The following is a 14,600-nucleotide window of genomic DNA, read 5'->3' on the forward strand; positions in this document are numbered from 1 at the left end:
GTCGATGACGTCGGGGCCGCCCATTGGCCGAGGCGGGCGGGCTTCCGGTGACGTGAGGCGGCGCGCCGGAAGCGGCCGTTGTGGCTGTCGGTTGGGGGTTGCGGGGCGGCCGTTGGCCCGGCCTGAGGGGGGCGGTGGTGGCGGCCGGGGCCGAGGCAGTCTCCCGTGTCCCGTGTCCCGTGTCCCGTCTCCCGTGTCCCGTCTCCCGTGTCCCGTGTCCCGTCCGGCCCCGCCAGCGCCATCGCCGCCATCGCCGGGGCACCGGGAAGAGGCAGAGGTGCGTTGCCGCGTTGCCGCGTTGCCGTCGGCACCCGGAGCCCGGGCCGGGCGGGAAACCGGGCGGGAAATCGGGCAACCCAGGCAAGCCTTGGCCTACCACGGTGTCCTCGCCCCACCGCTTAGGGCAGGGCCTAGCGGCTTCTCAGTACGCCCTCCCCGAGCGCTCAGGACGGGGCTTGGCGGCTTCTCATTCATTCAGTCGTATTGATTGAGCGCTCACTATGGGCAGAGCACCGGACTAGGCGCGGGGAATGGACAAGTCGGTAACAGAGACAGGCCCTGCCCAATGACGGGATTATAGTCTAATGGGTGTTTGGGACAGGGCTTGGCGTTAGAGAAGCAGCGTGGCTCAGTGGAAAGAGCCCGGGCTTTGGAGTCAGGGCTCCTGAGTTCGAATCCCAGCTCTGCCACTTGTCGGCTGGGTGACTCTGGGCGAGTCACTTCACTTCTCTGGGCCTCAGTTCCCTCATCTGTAAAATGGGGATGAAGACTGGGAGCCCCACGTGGGACAACCTGATTCCCCCCGTGTCTACCCCAGCGCTTAGAACAGTGCTTGGCACATAGTAAGCGCTTAACAAATACCAACATTATTATTTTAGCATGCCCTCGCCCGAGCGCTCAGGACAGGGTTTAGCAGCTTATTAGAATGTCTTGGCCCGAGCGCTTAGGACAGGGCTTGGTTGCTCCTTACAACGTCCTCGCCCCAGCGCTTAGGACAGGGCTTGGCTCTTTTAAATGTCTTGGCCCGAGCGCTTAGGACAGCACTGCGTGGCTCAGCGGAAAGAGCCCGGGCTTGGGAGTCAGAGGTCGTGGGTTCGAATCCCGGCCCCCGCCACTTGTCGGCTGCGTGACTTTGGGCAAGTCGCTTCACGTCTCTGGGCCGCAGTTCCCTCGCCTGTCAAATGGGGATGAAGACTGGGAGCCCCACGGGCGGCAACCTGACCACTTTCGGTCTCCCCCAGCGCTTAGAACAGTGCTTGGCACATAGTAAGCGCTTAACGCGTGCCGCCATTATGATTATTTAATGCCATCGTTATTATCTTTGCAGCGCTCCGCACACAGTGAGAGTTCAATAAGTACGGTGGATGAACTGCCTGACTGACCGGAACCTCAATATGGGCAGGGACTGCGTCTTGTCATATTGGGTGCTCATTTCATTCATTCATTCATTTAACCGTCTTTATTGAGCGCTTACTGTGTACAGAGCACTGGACTAAGCGCTTGGAAAGTGCAGTTCGGCAACAGGTGGAGACCATCTTAGTCCAGTGTCCTCAATAAATGCGATCGACTGACAGTAAACTCATCATGGGCAGGGAATGTGGCTGTCATAATAATAATAATGTTGGTGTTTGTTAAGCGCTTACTACATGCAGAACACTGTTCTAAGCGCTGGGGAGGATACGGGGGAATGAGGTGGTCCCACGTGAGGCTCACAGTCTTCATCCCCATTTTACAGAGGAGGGAACTGAGGCCCAGAGAAGTGAAGTGACTTGCCCACAGTCACACAGCTGACAAGGGGCAGAGTCGGGACTCGAACCCATGACCTCTGACTCCCAAGCCCGGGCTCTTTACACTGAACCACGCTGCTTCTCATATTGTCGTGTTGTACTCCCCTAAGCGCTTAGTGCAGTGTTCAGCACATAGTAAGCGCTCAATAAATACGGGAGGCCTTCCCAGACCGAGAGCTCCCTTTCCCTCTGCCCCCCTCCCCTCCCCATTGCCCCTCCTCCCTCCCTCTGCTCTACCCCCTTCCCCTCCCCACAGCACTTGTGCATATTTGTATACTTTATTACTCTATTCTATTAATGATGTGTACATATCTATGATTCTATTTATCTATTTTAATGCTGTTGGATGCCTGTCAATTGTTTTCTATTGCCGTCTGTGTTTTACACTGTGAGCCCTTGGTTGGGCAGGGATTGTCTCTATCTGTTGCCGAATTGGACATTCCAAGCGTTTAGTACAGTGCTCTGCACACAGTAAGCACTCAGTAAATGCGATCGAATGAATGAACGATTGTAAACCCTTTGTGGATAGGGACTGTGTCTATCATACTGTTGTGTTGTACCCTCCTAAGTGTTTAGTACTGTGCTCCGCACATAACAGATGCTCCAAAAATAGGTTGACTGGATGACAGGAAGCTCATTGTGGGCAGGGGCCGTGTCTGTCGTATGGTCGTGTCAGAAGCGGCGTGGCTCAGTGGAAAGAGCACGGGCTTGGGAGTCAGAGGTCGTGGGTTCGAATCCCGGCTCCCGCCACTTGTCAGCTGGTGACTGTGGGCAAGCCGCTTCACTTCTCTTGCCTCAGTTACCTCCTCTGCAAAATGGGGATGAAGACTGTGAACCTCACATGGGACAACCTGATTACCCTGTATCTCCCCCAGCGCTTAGAACAGTGCTCTGCACATAGTAAGTGCTTAACAAATACCAACATTATTATTATGATTATAATACTCTCCCAAGCGCTTAGAACAGTGCGCTGCACACAGTAACCACTGCATTCATTCATTCAGTAGTATTTATTGAGCGTTTACTATGTGCAGAGCACTGTACTAAGCGCTTGGAATGTACAAATCGGCAACAGACAGAGACAGTCCCTGCCCACTGACGGGCCTACAGTCTAACCGGGGGAGACGGACAGACAAAAGCAACAGCAATAATAAGGCAAATGATTGTAAACCCGTCACGGGCAGGGAATGTGTCTTTTTGTTGAGTTGTAGTAAAATGGGGATTGAGACTGTGAACCCCCCGTGGTTCAGGGACTGTGTCCAACCTGATTCACTTGTATCCACCTCAGCGCCTGGAACAGTGTTTGACACATAGTAAGCGCTTAACAAGTACCATAATTATAATTATTAAGTGCGGTGGGGCTGGCGATGGGGTCATATCAAGTGCAGCGGCAAAGGTGACACGGAAGCGAGAGGGACTAGGTGAAATGGGGACTTGGTTGGGGACTTTGTGGTATCGCAGGCTGGAGCTGGTGAATTCTGCAGTCGATTGAGCTGTGATTGGAGCGTGGGGCAGGGTATAGGGTTGGATCTGGGAAATGGCAGAGGAAGAACTGGTAAGAAGAGCATGGCCTAATCAATCATTCAGTTAATCCTATTTAGTGCTCACCACAAGCATTCATTCATTCAGTAGTATTTATTGAGCGCTTTTTATGTGCAGAGCACGGTACTAAGCGCTTGGAATGTACAGTTCGGCAGCAGATAGAGACAGTCCCTGCCCAGTGACGGGCTCACACTAGAAACAGAGCAGAGCACTCTATTAAGGAGTTGGGAGAGTACAGTGAAACAGAGTTAGTAGATATATTCCCTGTCCACAAGGAGTTGGCAGTCTGGGAGGGGAGACGGATATTAAATTACAGATATTTACCGAAGTGCGGTTGGGCTGAGGATAAGGCGAATAAAGTGTTCAAATCTAAATGCAGCAGTGACGTGGAAAGGAGAGGGTGTAGGAGAAATGAAGACTTAGCTGGGGAAGGCCTCTTGGAGGGTGTATGATTTTAATAAGGTTTGGAAGGCGGGGAGAGAGTGTCGGATGCTAAGGGGGAGGGAGTCCCAGGCCTGAGACAGGATGTGGATGAAAGGTAAAATCTAATGCTTCGGAGAATACAACAACGGAATTAGTAGGTGCAATCCCTGCTCTAGAGGAGCTGGAAAACCAGAGGGGAGACAGACGCTAGAATCAATTGCAGAGAAGGGAGTGATCGAGAATAAAGATAATAAGAGGGGCACGCGTTCAGCACCTTGTCTCGTCTTAGGCCGTCGAGCCGTCTCCGACCCATAGCGACGCGCTGGATACATCTCTCTCAGAACGCCCCACCTCCATCTGCAGTCGTCCCGGGAGCGTATCCGTAGAGTTTTCCTGGTAAAACTACAGAAGTGGTTTGCCGTTGCCGCCTCCCGTGCAGTAAACTTGAGTCTCCGCCCTCGACTCTCTCCTGGGCCGCTGCTGCCCAGCACAGGTGACTTGTAGCAGGTGGCCTTCCACGCGCTAGCCACTGGCCAAGCTAGGAACGGAATGGGTGTGCCTCTGCTCGACTCTCCCTCCCGTAGTCGAGTACCGGAAGCTCTGCAGGTGCAACCTTGAGAGGGGATTCGGCACCTACCGTGACCTAAAGTTATGGGTATAGTTAATTAAGTGCATCCTGTGTCTGTTAGACTGTTATATTGTATTCCTCCAAGCACTTAATACAGTGCTGTGCACACAGTAAGTGCTTACTAAATATGACTGACAGGTGCTACAAGAGAGCTGGGAGTCCTACAGCACTTACGGAGTGGTCAGTTTGCTAAACAGTTCGCATGAACAATGTGGGGATTAGAAATGAATCTAAACAGGCCTCTTGGAGGAGATGTGGTTTCAGGAGGACGTTGAATATGTGGGGAGCAGCGATCTGTTTTTCCGCGCTTTGATTTGGAAAGTTCAGAATGGATGAGCCCAAGAGGGCCAGCCTTCTGCCCTCAAAGTCACTTCACCCGTGAGCCCGCCCAAGGTTCCCATCGGCACCTACCTGCTCCCATGCCCCCGAGAAGAGCCCCGGCGGGGGGTTTCTCACTGTATCCAGCAACTCTTTCACGTACTTACCAAGCGGTCGGTACAGTGCTCTGTGCCCTGCAAGCGCTCAGTTCCGTCGACTGTTGACTGCAGGTTGACTGCACCTCGGGACTCCTGGCCTCTTCTGCTCTTTTCACTGTCAAACCGCAGAAATCTCACGAAAGTTGCAAAGTGGCCTCTGAGCCCGACTAATTGTCCAGCCCTGCCTAGAATGGAAAAGACTTCTCAGGTGACCCTCGAGGGCCCCTAAAAAGGAGAGGAGGGTGACTCTGGAAATTACAGAGGGACAGTCGGCACCCCCCATGACCGTTTTTCACTGTCTTTTTCAGGCAGAACGCAGTTTGGGAATTTGGGATTTCTGACATCGACCACTGTAAAATTTTGGACTAAACGCCGGGTTAGATACAACGTAATCAGGTCAGTCCCTGTTCCATATGGGGCTCCCAGACTAAAAGGGAGGGGGAACAGGTATTCAGTCCCCATTTTACGGATGAGGAAATTGAACCACAGGCATGTGATGCTGCTTGTCCAAGGGGTTACTGTGCTTTTGCCAGTGTCATTTTTACTAGCCCATTTTCTTGTCTCCGTTTATTAAAGCATGGGACGCTTCTGTACAACCGTCTAGAAGTAGTGGTATTTGGTATTTGTTAAGCACTTACTATGTGCCGAGCACTGTTCTAAGCGCTGGGGGAGACACAGGGGAATCAGGTTGTCCCACGTGGGGCTCACAGTCTTCATCCCCATTTTACAGATGAGGTAACTGAGGCACCGAGAAGTTAAGTGACTTGCCCACAGTCACACAGCTGACAAGTGGCAGAGCTGGGATTCGAACTCATGAGCCCTGGCTCCAAAGCCCGTGCTCTTTCCACTGGCACAGCAGACCCGAGTTGCTGAGCTACAGAGCATGTAAAATGTGTGACCTCAGGCAAGTCGCTTTTCTGTGCTTCGGTTTACCTCATCTGTAAAATGAGGATCAAGACTGTGTTCCCAGCTGTGGGACAGGGACCGTCCAACTTGATTAGCTTGTATATATCCAGCATTTAGCACAGTGCCTGGCTCAGAGTAAGCGCTTAAAAAGTACCCTAAAACAATGATTAAAAAAACCCACACAGGGGTCACCCATTACATGGGGAATGTGTACCCAGATAAGTCAATCAATCAGTGATATTTTTTAAGCATTTACTGTTCTGTACTAATAATAGTATTTGTTAAGTGTTTATGATGTGCCGAGCACTGGTCTAAGCGCTAAGTGCTTGGCGAGTACAGTATAACAGAATTTGTAGACACATTCCCTGCCCATGAGGGGTTTACAGTCTAGGAGTTTCCATGTGGAAATGAAAGAGTTAGCCAATCCTGGGTGGATTTTTTTATCCGTGATGCCGTCAATAAACTAGTCTTGAATTACACCACCACGATCACTGAGTGATTGCCAAAAGGGATCAGGTCTACCAGCTCCATTTTTATACTTTTCCAATGCTTCGTACAGTGCCGGGCACTCAATAAATAACCAATGATTGAATGGATAGTGTATGTGTTAAATATGACCTTAAAGTATTCTCTTCAGAGGAGTTGAATGATGTGTGTGGGAATTTATAATAGCACGCAGTGACTTAATGTTGGCTCAACCTAAAAAAGAAAACTCAACAATTTTCAGGAGGAGGTGGCCGAGGACTCAATCTACAATCAGTGGTATTTATTGAGCACTTCTTATGTGTAGAACATTGTACTAAGTGCTTGGGGGAGAGTACAGTACAACAGAATTAGTAGACATATTCCCTGATTATAATGAGTTTACAGTCTAGAGGGGGACACAGACATTAATAGGAATAAAGAATTTATACATATAATTTAAAGATCTATACCTCAGAAGCAGAGAAGCAACTTGGCTCAAAGAAGCAGTATGGCTTTGTGGAAAGAGGACGGGCTTGGGAGTCAGAGGGTCGTGGGTTCTAATCCGGCTCTGTCACGTATCAGCTGTGTGACTTTGGGCAAGTCACTTGACCTCGCTGTGCTTAAATTACCTCATCTGTAAAATGAAGATTAAGACTAAGCCCCCCGTGGGACGACCTGACTACCTTGTATCTCCCCCAGCGCTTAGAATAGTGCTTGGCACATAGCGCTTAACAAATCCCATCATTATTATTATAAGTAAGGTGGGGAGATTATGAGATGTCCAAAAGTCGCAGATCCATAGATGGTGCAGAAGGGAGAACGAGCTGGGGAAAAGAGGGCTTAATTGGGGAAGGCCTCCTGGAGAAGATGTGACCTTAATAATGCTTTGAAGGTGGAAAGAGTGGTGGTCTGGCATATGTGGATGGCGGGGGGGGGGGGGAGTTCCAGGCAAGGGGGAGGATGTGGAAAAGGGGTCAGTGGCCAGATAATTGAGATTGGGGCACAGTGAGTAAGCTGGCGGAGGTGGATGGGCAACCACTGGAGGTTCTCGAGACGTTGGGAGACATGGACTGAACGTTTTTGTTGATAAATGATCCATGCAACACAGTGAAGTATGGACTGGAGTGGGGACAGACAGGAGGCCGAGAGGTCAGCGAGGAGGCAGATGGCTCAGTCAAGGCGGAATAGGATAAGTACTTGGATCAACGTGGTGGCTGTTTGGATGGGAGCGGATTTTACCGATGTTGCGAAGATAGAACCAACAGGGTTTGGAGACGGATTGAATACGCGGGTGAAATGTGGGAGGTGAGTCGAGGACAACGCCAAGGTTGAGGTAGGGAAGAGAGTGGTGGTGTCTGCATCGATGGGAAAGAGAAGTTGGGAGGACAGGGTTTGTGTGGGAAGATAAGGAGTTCGGTTTTGGTCATGTTTAATTTGAAGTGTTGGCAGGACATCCAAATAGATACGCCTTGAAGGCCGTCGGAAATGTGAGATTGCAGGGCAGGAGAGAGGTCAGGATTGGAAATAGAGGTTTGGGAATCACCCGCATAGAGATGGTAATCAAAGCCAGAGCAGCCAAAGAGTTCTCCAAGGGAGTGGATGTAGAGAGAGAATAGAAGGGGACCTAAAACTGAGCCTTGAGGGACTCCTTCTATCAGAGGGTGGGAGGCAGAGGAGGAACAACCGAAAGAGATGGAGAAGGCGCGGTCAGAGTGACAGGAGAAGAACCAAGACGGGATATTGTCAGTGAAGCCAAGGTTGGATAAAATTTCAAGGAGAAAGAGGTGGTCCACGGTGTCAAAGGCGGCAGAGAGGTCTAGAAGGATCAGGAGGGAGTAGGGGTCGTCAGATTTGGTGAGAAGAAGGTTATTGGTTACCTAGAGAGGGCAGGTTCTGTGGGGCAAAGTGGGCGGAAGCCAGATTGGGGCGGGGGGGTCAGAGAGAGGAAATGGAGACAGCGGGCGTTAACTACTCTCTCAAGAAATTTGGAGAGGAATGGTAGGAGGGAGATGGGGCGATAACTGGAGGAAGCTGTGGGGGTCAAGGGAGGGGCTTTTTAATAATAATAATAATAATAATAATGTTGGTGTTTTAAGCGCTTATTATGTGCAGAGCACTGTTCTAAGTGCTGGGGTAGATACAGAGTAATCAGGTTGTCCCACGTGAGGCTCACAGTCTTCATCCCCATTTTGCAGATGAGGTAACTGAGACACAGAGAAGCGAAGTGACTTGCCCACAGTCCCACAGCTGACAAGTGGCAGAGCCTGGATTCAAACCCACGACCTCTGACTCCTAAGCCCGGGCTCTTTCCACTGAGCCACGCTGCTTCTTAGGATAAGCTTTTTAGGATAAGCATGTTTGAAAACAGTGGCGAAGAAGCAATAGGAAAGTGAACTGTGGAAGATGACAGTCAAGGAGGGAAGAAGGGAGGGGAGCGAGTGTTTGAAGGAATGAAGGGGTGGGATCAGCAGCACAAGTAGAGAGGGTAGATTTAGAGAGAAGGATGACTATAACCGGAACTATGAAAGGAGACGAGTGAAGTAAAGACCTTTACAAGATCTTTACCCGGTAGAACTTTGAACAAATATGGCATTGGGAAGCATGTTGAGAATTAGTAAACTATGTGAAGACAGGAAGATAGAGTAGATGAAAGTTGAAGAGGGGTAAGGAGAGATTTGAAGGCATTTTCTTGGGTGTACCCAGTGTCATCAAGTTTCCAGAGAGCTGTAGAATATACCTTGCGGGGATTATTGCTAGATTCATAAATGAACTGGAAAAGCATATAGATAGATGTTTTATCAACACGGGTAGGCAGTCTTTTTTTTTTTTTTTAGAGTAGAAAAGCTTGATAGGAGCCAAAATATCAGTTCCACTGTTTACATTAAATATCAGTTTAAAGTTTATATTAAGCTCTAGTTTATATTAAATATTCTCACCCTTTTGGATTGGTACAACGAGTTTTATAATTAATTCTTAAGGTCTCCATCACGTAAAAAAATTATTTCATGTCCTCTTAAATCAAATGCCTGTTCGGTTCTACATCCCATAACCAACAGTTCAGTGAAGGATTGAAACTCTTCCGGAAAGACTGGAATTTTACATTTTACTTGGATTATTATCTGGATTATTTCTTTGGTGTAGAACTCTTTAGAGTTTTTTCCAACTAAGCTACACTTACAGCTAGAGTTTTTCCAAGCTGGAAATGCACAAGTTCAGTGGTTCCTAGCTATTAGTATATAGGGAGGCGCTCCTTTGTCCTTTAAAAAGTAGAGAGAAATCAATGAAGGTTAAAATGACTTTAAGTGTAATTAAATGTAAATTACAAGAACCGTAAACAGAGCCTGTTCCATCTGACCCCACTGTATCTCGATCAGCCCACCTTAGGGTGATATGTCAGTGGAGTTGGTGAAATGACCATTCTCTCCTTTCTCCTGCTTCTTGTCCTGGGGAAATAAGTAAATAGCTACATCTAAAGCTCCTTTAAAGTGGGTTGAAAGCACTATGCTTCCCAAGATTTCCTAAACATGGGGTGTAAAATCATTAGTTTACTATAAACACATCCTCCTTCAAGCTCTTCAAAGCAAAACTAGTTTGTTTAAATGGAAATTTGACCTGGTTTATTATTTGGTCCCTTAGAAGTATTTGTGTGAACAAAAAGCTTTGGCTAAACAAGTTGTTATCTCGTTGCTTCAGAATTTCTGTGTTCTTGGTGGTTGATTTTACTAAGAGGGCAAACATTTCCTTTGAAGGCTCAATCCGGGAGTAACCAGGGTTTTGTCTCTTACCTCCCTTGAAGGCAGAGGCTTGGAGAAATTCCTTTGGGTTTAACCCTGGTGAAAGGAGAAACGATGTCTTTAGGAGGAGTAAAAAAATGGGTGTGGGAGGGCTGTATGAGCAATACCGGATGTGTGGGCAGTGTTGGGGAAACCAAGTCTTCTTTTGTGATCTTCTGCTAAGAGCTTCTTAGAAAAGAGTACTTAGTACACTGCTGTGCACATGGCCGCTCTATAAATAAAATGAAAAATAGAATGAAAAGATGGTTTTCAGGTAGAAACAGTCAAGGGGGCGGGCAGGCATATTTACCTTGTTTTGTGTAGCCCCTAGCCCAGCACCCGTAGGGAAGCTAAATAAACTAGCTTTGTGATGAAGAGGAAATACTCTTCATATAATATAGTATAATTCAGCAGGTTATGAGGAGGATTTTTTGGGGGAGAACTTTTTCCAACTATTTGGACCTGTTGAGTACATTCATTCATTCAGTCCTATTTATTGAGCACTGTGTGCAGAGCACTGTACTAAGCGCTTGGAAGAGGCAGGGACTGTCTCTATCTGTTACCGATTTGTACATTCCAAGCGCTTAGTACAGTGCTCTGCACATAGTAAGCGCTCAATAAATACTAATGAATGAATGAATGAAGAGTACAATATTACAACAAACAGACACATTCTTGCCCACAAGGAGCACCGTCTTGTGTTATATTTCATCAATTTTTGTTTAATTTCTGGTAGTCTTTAAACCTCAGAGGAATAGAATGATGATGATGTTGGTACTTTGTTAAGCGCTTAATAATAATAATGTTGGTATTTGTTAAGCGCTTACTATGTGCAGAGCACTGTTCTAAGCGCTGGAGTAGATACAGGGTTATTAGTTTGTCCCACGTGAGGCTAACAGTTAATCCCCATTTTACAGATGAGGTAACTGAGGCCCAGAGAAGTTAAGTGACTTGCCCACAGTCACCCAGCTGACAAGTGGCAGAGCCGGGATTCGAACCCACGACCTCTGACTCCCAAGCCTGGACTCTTTCCACTGAGCCACGCTGCTTCTCTAAACTAATCACTGTAAACAATACTTGAGGTTATTGCCATTAAGGATAACTTTTAAGTGCAAGTCAGCAGGGAAGAGGTTTGGAAACAGCTGCAGTTCTACCGTGACCGTCCTAATGAGGTTGGTATGCCGAGGAATTTCAAAATGAACGGACTTTATATGGCACTGTAGAATTTTATTTAACCATGGTGTTCAAGTTCACTGGAATTCTCATTTGGCTTTAAATAAACTTATGCAAACAAACAAGCAAGCCAAACAAGCAGTTTTGTGAAGCGTGTTAGGGAATTTTTCTCTTCATCAGACCTCCGTAAACCTCTGTTTTAGGTCATTAGGATGATTTAAAATGCTTTCTTTGAAGTAATATGTTGCTAAACAAGTAACGTCCTTCCAGAAGGACCATAGATCTCATTAGACTGTAAGATCTTTGAGGACAGGGGTTGTCTGTACCAAGTATATTGTATCCTCCCAAGGGTTTAGTGCAGGGCACAGAACAAGGGCTCAGAAGAAACCTTTGGTAGATTGTAAACATTTTGAAAGCAGGAATTGTGTTTTTTAGCTCTGTTCAGTGTTCTGCTGAATACTATTATATTGTTAGCAAGCCAGCCTAGCAAATAATAATAATTGTGATATTTGTTAAGTGCTTACTGTGTGCGAAGCACTGTAATAATAATAATAATTATGGTATTTGTTAAGCGCTTACCATGTGCCCAACACTGTTCTAAGCACAAGATATCAGGGGACTCACAGCCTAAATAGGAGGGAGAGCAGGTTCTGAATCCCTATTTTGCAGATGAGGGAACTGAGGCACAGATAAGTTAATTTACTTGCCCAAGGTCACGCAGTAAAAGAAGCAGTGAGGCCTGGAGAAGCAGAGTGGGCTAGTTGAAAGATCGGGGGCCTGGGAATCAGAGGACCTGAATTCTAATCCTGCCTCTGCCCCTGTCCTCTGTGTAACCTCAGGCAAGTCACTTAACTTCTCTGTGGCTCAGTTACCTCTTTTGTAAAATGGGGAGTGATAATGATAATAATAATGCTGATATTTGTTAAGCGCTTTACTACGTGCAAAGCACTGTTCTAAGTGTTGGGATAGATACTAGGTAATCGGGTTGTCCCATGTGGGGCTCACATCTTTATCCCCCTTTTACAGATGAGGTAACTGAGGCACAGAGAAGTTAAGTAACTTGCCCAAAGTCCCACAGCAGACAAGTGGCAGAGTCGGGATTAGAACCCACATCCTCTGACGCCCAAGCTCGGGCTCTTTCCATTAAGCCACAAGACTGCGAACCCCGTGTGGGGCTTGGACTGTGTCCAACCCGATGATCTTACATCTACTCCAGCACCTGGCACATAGTAAAGGCTTTACAGATAGCATTAAAAAAAAGAGTGGGGAGTCAGGATTAGGAATCAGATCGTCTGACTCCCACGTCAGTCTTCTTTCCACTAGGCCTTGATGATGTGCAGGAGTATTATCAATTGGTAGACTACTTCCCGAACTAAAGACTTCCATTCAACTAAACTTTGAATTTCCAAGAAGGGCCTTGCTCAAGTCACAATCTACCATCTGATCCAAAGCCAGCCAAAACTGAGCGCTGGGAGAGGAGACGTTAACTTGGTCCCAGGTCCCATTTAGAATTGAAGTTAGAAGGATCCGGGTTTTAATCCCTGCTCCACCACTTGTTTGTTGTGTGACCCTGGGCAAGTCACTTCACTTCTCTGGGCCTCAGTTTTCTCATCTGTAAAATGCAAATTAAGATTGTGAGCCCCTTGTGGGACGGGGACTGTGACCAACCCGATTAACGTGTCTCTACCCCAGCACTTAGAGCAGTGCCTGCCACATAGAAAGCACTTAACATGTAAAAACAATCGACGGAGTCTTGGGTGGGAGTAGGACCGCGTGCACGCAGTGCAGAGTTGTCCCTGGGAGGCAGCCCCTGGGTTCTCCTCCCCACATCGTGGCACTTCCGCATATTTGTACACAAGCTTTTTCCAGGAGCAGCTCCTCCAGAAACTGGGATGCGTGTGCTGGTTGTGCTGGTTCAACCGAGTCCTTCCGATCGCTCGTCCGGCCTAAGTAGATGTTTCCTCTGTGGGGCTGGGGATGACGGTGACGGGGATGGCGATGGTGGTCTCCTGTCAAAAAGAAAGCACCGTCACACCAAAATCCTGGTCCCAGATGGTCGCTCCTGAGCAGGCTGTAGACGGCTATTTTTAAGGCTCCTGCTGACCCTATCCACTTTACTAGATGCCCTAGGTAGCTCTTTGATCAGAATAACGATAAGAGCTGTGGTATTTCAGCGCTTACTACATGCCAGGCACCGTATTAAACATTGGGGTGGATACAAGCAAATTGAGATGTTCACAGTCTCTTGTCCCACTTGGGACTCAACAGTCTTAATCCCCATTTTTCAGATGAGGTCACTGAGATACAGAGAAGTGAAAAGACTCGCCCAAGTCCGTAAAACAGACAAGTGGAGGAGCCGGAATTAGAACCCATGACTTTCTAACTCCCAGGCCCGTAATCTATCCACTACACCATGCTCAGTCTTGATGGCAGAGCCTTAGCAAACTGTTACAAGCCCTCATGACATCCCGACTGGATTATTGCATCAGCCTCCTCTCTGATCTCCCGTCCTCCTGTCTCTCCCCGCTTCAGTCTATGCTTCATTCCGCTGCCTGGATTATCCTTCTGCAGAAACGCTGTGAGCATGTCACTCCCCTCCTCAAAAACCTCCAGTGGTTGCCTATCAACATTTGCATGAAGGAAAAACTCCTCACTCTTGGCTTCAAAGCTGTCCATCTCCTTGCCCCCTCCTACCTCACCTCCCTTCTCTCCTTCTACAGCCCAGCCCACATACTCCGCTCCTCTGCCGCCGCTAACCTCCTCACTGGGCCTCGTTCGCGCCTGTCCCGCTGTCGACCCCTGGCCCACATCCTACCGCTGACCTGGATTGCCCTCCCTTCTCACATCCACCAAACTAACTCTCTTCCCCCCTTCAAAGCCCTACTGAGAGCTCACCTCCAGGAGGCCTTCCCAGACTGAGCCCTCCCTTTCTCTCTGCCCCCTCCCCTCCCCATCCCCCTACTCCCTCCCTCTGCTCTTCTCCCTTCCCCTCCCCACAGAACTTGTGCATATGTGTTTATATTATTTATTATTCTGCTTTATTAATGATGTGTATATATGATTCTATTTATCTTGAGGATATTGATGCCTGACTACTTGTTTTGTTTTGTTGTCTATCTCCCCGTTTTAGACTGTGGGACCGTCGTTGGGCAGGGATTGTCTCTATCTGTTGCCGAATTGTACATTCCAAGCGCTTAGTACAGTGCTTTGCACACAGTAAGCGATCAATAAATACAATTGCAAGAATTGAATGAATGAATTCCCCAATTTCTGGCTGTCTCATCCTCCCTCCTAAATCCCCTCCACCATCCAATCAATCAGTCAGTGGTATTTATTGAGTGCTTACTGTTTGCAGAGCTCTGTTTTAAGCCCTTGGGAGAATCCAATTTAGTAGAGGTTGAAGGTAGAAAATCCCTGCCCACAACTT

General features: G+C 47.9%; 1 protein-coding gene across 3 annotated transcripts in view; it reads left to right on the forward strand.

Annotated features, from left to right (window-relative positions):
• The first annotated feature begins 124 nt into the window (after positions 1-124).
• PPHLN1 (periphilin 1) overlaps positions 125-14,600 on the forward strand; it is a 145,111-nt gene continuing 130,635 nt past the window's right edge. Inside the window, exons 1-2 of one of the 3 annotated variants that reach the window (XM_029054673.2) lie at positions 130-277; positions 5,165-5,252. The gene's annotated coding sequence lies outside the window, so the exon portion shown is untranslated. Of the gene's footprint in view, positions 278-5,164; positions 5,253-14,600 lie in introns of all 3 variants that reach the window. The other 2 variants (XR_003755904.2, XM_029054667.2) reach the window with 2 other exon arrangements.

This window comes from Ornithorhynchus anatinus, chromosome 2 (genome assembly GCF_004115215.2).
Source record: "Ornithorhynchus anatinus isolate Pmale09 chromosome 2, mOrnAna1.pri.v4, whole genome shotgun sequence".
Taxonomy (NCBI): Eukaryota; Metazoa; Chordata; class Mammalia; order Monotremata; family Ornithorhynchidae; genus Ornithorhynchus; species Ornithorhynchus anatinus.